The sequence below is a fragment of the Dipodomys merriami genome, unplaced genomic scaffold (genome assembly GCF_024711535.1).
Source record: "Dipodomys merriami isolate MVZ:Mamm:240054 unplaced genomic scaffold, mDipMer1.0.p SCAF_942, whole genome shotgun sequence".
NCBI classification, from domain to species: Eukaryota; Metazoa; Chordata; class Mammalia; order Rodentia; family Heteromyidae; genus Dipodomys; species Dipodomys merriami.
Window position 1 is genome coordinate 270,204 of NW_027206560.1, and position 6,978 is coordinate 277,181.

A 6,978-nucleotide genomic window follows, 5' to 3' on the forward strand; every position below is an offset into this window, starting at 1 on the left:
TTTTAAAAAAGAATCTAAATACTTGATAATTCTACTAACAGATCTGACTGAAATCAGTTGAATCACACTTTTCCTGTACAATGAAGGAATAGCAGCTACAGAAGGCAGGCAGATTGTATCTGTGACAAAACTTTGTGGAAAATGGAATCGAGGATTACTTACTGGTGATTCACTAGCACTTGAAACATGATTCTGAACTATTGCTTGCTGATTCTGAACTATTGCTTTGATCATTATATTTTCCAAGAAGAAAAAGTGGAATTTAATTGATAGTAAAGGACTACTAATACATTTTGACTTCTCATTAAGCATCTTGAATCATCAAAATCACTTGAAGAAGCATCTTGAATCATCAAAATCACTTGAAGGCAATAGACAGGCCTATTTTTAGATGAAAACAAGTGTCTTTAAAAAAACAAGAATTTAGGTAGTCATACCAAGGAATTCTATTTTACTACTGCATTATACATTTTTTCTAATGTTGGATACCAACATTAGAAAGCTACTAGAAAGCTCTTAAAGCCCATATGTTGAATAGTGAGTTCTCTTACACTCTAACATGATATTTCCCAAATCATTTACAAAGAAGGCATTGTTTCCTATTTTCTCATTCCTAGAATAAGCTGCACATGAAGACACCAAGGGTCCTCATGTTCAGACAAGGAACAAGATGAAAAAGTGAGGAATGGTATCAATTTCAAGAAAAAAATGGAGTAGGATCCAAGCAAATTTCTTCTTTGGGATGCCGAAATTAATCCACTTACTATGGTGTGAAGACTACTTTCCAAAAAGGCCACCCAGATGAATACTAGGGATGAGGATGAGTTTACACCTCTTCATATGGAAGTCTAGAGTGGACATTTAGATATTGTCCATGAGTTGGTAGCTCCAGGCAGATATTCATGCAGTAACTCTGAATGGCTGACACCACTGCACAGTGCTTATATGTGGAATAATACCAGAGTGGCAGATACCAATCCCCAAACTAAAGGCCTCTTGTCCGCATTGCATGTTGCTGCTGGGAATAGAAATCGAAAAGATACTCTGTTGAACAATTATATCAAACCAGGTTTGAAGAACTGCTTGGAAGAAACTGCATTTAATATTGCCAAAAGGATAAGTATGTATCACTACCTCTTTGAAGTTGTGGAAGTTGTACAAATTGTTCTCATAAGTCGTAATGGTTTGGTTAAGTTTCTTAAATTTCAAAAATGCCAGTCCATCCTTTGTGTCCCTACAATTTTTTTCACAATACAAAGCAACAGCAATACCTTACTTTAAAAATTCATGGATTCCATGGTATTCTTCCAAGTGAATTGCCTGACTCTGATGTCAAAATATATTCAAGAGTTTTTTGTATACATCTATAATGATTTCTGCAGAGTTTGTGATTTTTTTAATCAGAAATTATTTTAATTTATCTGTTGAAATGAATAGTATAGAAACTAAAGATGTTCCTGGTGCTTTTGGAAAAAAAGTATATCTATGTTTGTACAATATCCATAATCTATTTCATTCGCTCCTAGATATAATACTTTGAATTCTACATTTTTATATAATGTATAGTTTCATTAATAAATGTGTCCTTTCAGATTGCATTCCATATAGAAAAAGTTTAAGATTCCTTTTTTTCCTAGGTCCTTATATTATTTTATTTCTTTGGGATAAAATGACAATGTTATCTAATTTCAAGTTTTGTAAAGGTTATGATATATAAAGGCCTTTCTAAGGTGAAGATTTAATACACTGATGTCAAACTAACCTTTAATTCTATGAATTACATGTATTGTTACACTTGTATTTTTGTAATCAACTTTTTAATAACTGTTTTTATATTTCTCGCATCAGAAAAATGAAAAATATGGAATACTTCACAAATTTTCATATCATCCTTGTGCAATTGCCATGTTAATCTCTGTATTATTGTAATTTTGGTAGACCTGCTGCTGAAGCATGTAGTACCCTCTAAATTTAAGTACTTAATGATGTAATCTTTATACAGGCATATATCCATGGTTGCCTATTTGTAACAAGGAACCCTTATTGTTCCTTAAAATGCGATTGATCTTATTTCTCTAAAATTCTGTGTATAGTGGAAAAGCTTATATCATTTGGTCGATTGCTCATATTTACAATTTTTTTGTCAATGACTATTTTGTCGTTTTCATTTTAAATTTGATCATACTTTGAAGCCTTTAAAGCTAAGTCCAACGGTGATGGCTTTTCAAGTACTTATTCATCACCTGAGTTATCTTTGCAGAGCTAATGGATTCCAAGTAAGCCTTGCTTGAGAGCTACTTCTAAACTTCTTTAGCTTAAAATTTCCCAAATGAGGTCTTGCTGGGACAAATGTCTACCTGAACCTTTACCCTTCTTCCTTGTAGGAACAGACCAACCAGAATATCTTACCCTGACAGCATAGATTGTCTTACTGGAACAAAACTAATTTTAGTTAGAAGGGATCATAGAGAGATGAACAGTTCAGACAGAATTGTTCAGAATGGAAGGTATTTTATCAAAATATAATTGTTTATTATACTTATCATTTCAAAAATAGCTAAAGCCAAGAAGGTGAAAAAATTTTCATATGCTTGATTACCTACTGTCCTGGCCTGTCTATCATCCAACCAGGCAGGAACTTACACTACTGACTCTCTATCACCAAATATTTCCATAGCTCCTGGAAAAGTCCAGGATATTAGGCCTTAAATTGGTAATGTTTTAATCACAGTGTTTCCTCTTGCCTATAGGCTGTAAATCTACAAATGATAAAGTTTTAAGTCTAACTCTACCAAACACTGAGGTAGAGATAATGGAATAATACTTTAAAAGAGAGTTGCCTTTGATTCCCTAACCACAACACAACAATGCAAAACAATATTTATATTATATATACTTATATATTTTATATTTATAAATATAAAATATGTGCTGGCTTTAAATTTCACACAGTGAATCTTACTAGAATTGATAATTTGACAAATATATTGACATTTATTCCGATAAATAGAATGGAATATAAATAATTAGATTTAGGATATATATTAGAATATAAAAATATCAATGCAATATCTTCGGTATAAACTTGTGATACGTTCTAAGTGTTCATGATCTTCTGAATTCACATGGTAAAATAACAGTATTGTTTTCTGCTAATCTATAACGGATTTTACTCAGATGCTCTGTTTATTGTTTTAACTCGCTGGTCCCAAAGTGTTTTTTTCCATATTTCTGAAGCATTCTTACTGATTATACCCAAATTTTGCTGATATGATGTCTAAAAGCTATTATTCTTCTGAAGGACCCACGGATCCGAGGATACCAGTTCCCAGTTATCTGTATCATCAGATAACAAGAGCAAGACTTCTCACATAGGCCCATGCAACATGCCAACAGAAAATAATTGAAGACATCTTAATTTCTCATTTCCTATAATATTTCAGGACCCCAATTCCTTACAAGAATTAGCAGAATTCAATTGTGAAATGGAAGGCAAGTTAAAATGAAAGATGAGATCATAAAATCTGAGAGAAAGTACTGTAATTCAAACTTTGAATTTACAGATGACCAGTTCATATGAGTGAACAAAATTACAAATGAACAAGATTATTTTTAATACCCCTCTCCTAATGATTAATGAAAGATTTTAGTGCAGCCAAAAAATAGTTTCTGTAATGATAGATCCATAAGTGGCCTACCAAGGCTAGAAATACTTGATTTAGAGGTCAAATATAATTTAGAAAAACATTAAATGAGAAGATCCTTAGTGCTTCAAAACACTGGTACTTCAGTAAAACTAGGTTCTGTAGTATAAAAATTGTTGTCATTCTCAAACAAAAGATAACCTATATTTAATCTCCTGAAAGTATATTCATTTTCAAATAAACTATTTAAAATCACATTTGCCAAAATAACACTTGACAAGTAGATGATAGTGACATTAAAAGGTTTTCAAGTGTAGGGAGCTAGTTACAATAGAGTTGATTTACGTACCCAGCACCAATAGCAAACAAGTTCAACCATTCATCAAAGTGTAGAAATAGTACTCCCCACCATTTGTGTTGTTCAGTAGGTGACTTCCAGAAATGAGTTAAATAGATCAGCCTCCCATATTTCAAACCCAAATATTAGCTAATAAAATAAATTTCATCACATAAGAAGGTACATTTTAAAAAGTCACTAATAGTTGCCTTATCATGTGTTGTATTATATTTTCCCTATCTCTCTAACATAGTAAGAAATATGACTTTAAGTTTTGAATATGGGTACTGATGAGACATGTGACAAAAAAAAATCTGTCTTTTATTTCTGTCATATTCCTCTAAGTAGTAAATTTTAGTTTTCTTCTTTTTCCAAAACTTATAGGTAGTACAAAAATTTATCCTATGTAAAATAAAATAATCATACATCATTGTACAAAGCCATTTATAAAAACTGGTAGTTAGGAATAAATTCTAAGCCATTTTTAAATTTTCTTGTTGACTAAAGATTAATCTTCCAAATGAACGAGAATAAAATCTTGTCTAAGTGCTTCACATCTTCAGTCTTGCAAATTGTTATTACAGATGAATGAATTATGGAAATATAAGCTGACACCAGTTCCAGTATATGTGGGAGTGAAACTCCATGGAATGTATATAAACCTTTCAAAGTATTAACAGGCAGTTTAACAGAATGACTATCAGGAAGTTGAAACCAGAGAGCCATAATAGTAAAGACATAGAATGAATGAAAAATGGAACAAGGGGCAAGTACAGCTAGAATACTCAATGTACATATGTAATAAAGGAAGTGTTAAATCTGAACTCAATCTTGGAGAAAGAGTTGGTTGACATTGATAGAAGGAGTGACTCTGATCCAGGAGCAATAGACAATTAGATGGATATATTTAATTGTAACACACTTGCACAACCTTTTGAAATTCAGTTAAAAAAACAACAACAAACAAAAATGACAACCAAACAGCAATCTCTAGAGAGTATGAATATGACCCCTCAAAGTTTTAAGCAGTTAATGAAGGGCAGTCTTTGAAAAAGCAAACAAACTGTTCAAAGAGGACAGTTTGGGGTAGGGGAGAATTTTGACCAGATTTAAAAAGATTGTCTAAGGTTATAAATCACCTATATCTTCTGCAAATATTTTCTTCTGCGAGTGCTCTTTGTCTGAACTGGATACTCCAGTCCTGAGTCACACTTGATACCTAGTGAAGACAGAATGGGAGAAACAAGATCAAGAACGTATTACTCCACTGGAGAGAAAACAGTCCTCTCTGTTTTCTCTCAATCTCCTCACTACTCCATTTTCATACTTTTAATAACGTCAAGTGATTTTGAATTATATCTTCCCTTCTTTGTTCTCACAAAGTAATTGTTCAAAATAATTCATTAAACATTATTTGCCATTATTTTCTATCATGCTGTTTACTTGTTCAAGCAAGTCCATTAAACTTCCCCTTTTCATTTGGTTGCCACGAAAATCCAACAACTATGTTAATGAGGACCAATGCTAATGCAAAACTTTGTCTCCAAAAATCCAGTCCAAGAAACTATAATCACAAATATTTAGCTATAATTTTTTCTTTTTTCTTTTAAATTTAAATCTTCTTGTGTCTAAAGTGCCCACAAAAATAAGTATTCCACCACTTTTTGGTTCAATCACTTCTAACCTCAAAGATATTTTGCTAACAAGATGTTTAGAGGAAACCTAAGAATACTCCACTTTTATCTTCTCTCTCAAAACTTTTATCTTCTCTCTTAAGAATCTCCTTAGATACCATATCAGGAACAGTGAAGTTATCTTTTAAAAATTATTTCAATAGGTTATTTTCCTCTTGGTCTTGTATTTGCTCAACAAGATGTATGGAGAAGAATAGAGTTAAATCACCAATTCCTTGGATGATATTGTCTGTTACAAAGGACAATACATCTATGTCTTACTTCTATGTCCTCCTCTTAGCTCTTGCCTGATTTCCAATTAATCACAGTTTCTTGGCTTCAATTATAGTGAAGCTGAAGCACTATAAGGCGTCCCCCATGTACATCTTCATGGTTTCTCTTTAAAAACTCTTTTATTTGGAGGTGGAATTTATTTTCATGTCTTCATTCAATTTGTTCTGCATTATACTGAGCCAAATAAGCTCTGTAAATTACTTTAGGTAGCAAAAACATTAACACAATCTATATCACTATATAAAAAAGTTTTGGCCCCCTCCACTGATGAAACCAAAATGCTTAGCTAGGGCTTCTAATAACATGTTTTCTTACCTTTTCTATTTGCTCAATTCTTTTCTGATCCCCAAACTTTTTGGCTTATGTAATAAAAGCTACTTAGAAATGTGAAATCATTGAAGAATCCAATCAGGTTTTTTTCTGTGTTTCAGTGCTTCACGTGCAAAGACATTGTGGAAAGTACTAAAACAGAGAAATGTAAACTCAATAGGTTCTTTCATTGTGGAGGACACTTTCTCCATAAATATTTTGACCCAAATAATCTTTTTAAGAGAATTACTGTTTAGTAATTAAAGGACAATTCACAAATTTTGATGTCTTATTTTTTAAAAAAACTTTGAATTTAAATTCCATTACAAACTTGTTTCACACAGTAAGACTATATTTCCTGGGTAACGACAATTATGGGAACCTACAGGATTTACAGCAAGGTTTGTGAGGTTTGTTTGTTTACTGTGAAAATGAGCCAACTTACCCACATTGCTCCCTCTCAGCTAAGTCTCCATGGATTTCTTTGCATGAAAGCCTATTTTCCCAGGCAATTTTAAATTTTCTTAATAGGCTAAGTTAAAAGTTAGAACAATTAAAATTTAACTGTCATAATTTTAAAACACTTTTGAAATTCCTTTATCAGAATCGCAAATTTAACAATCCTAATTCCACGTTTACCATCAAAAACAGTTAACATGTTGTTTTCATGATATATTTTCCATGAAACTATTATTTTCCAGTGGCTTTGTTACACATATAT

The 6,978-nt window shown here is 32.0% G+C and overlaps 1 pseudogene; it reads right to left on the reverse strand.

The window, feature by feature from the left end:
• Positions 1-1,855: 1,855 nt before the first annotated feature.
• LOC138821848 (U6 spliceosomal RNA) lies at positions 1,856-1,955 on the reverse strand (annotated as a pseudogene).
• Positions 1,956-6,978: the final 5,023 nt, after the last annotated feature.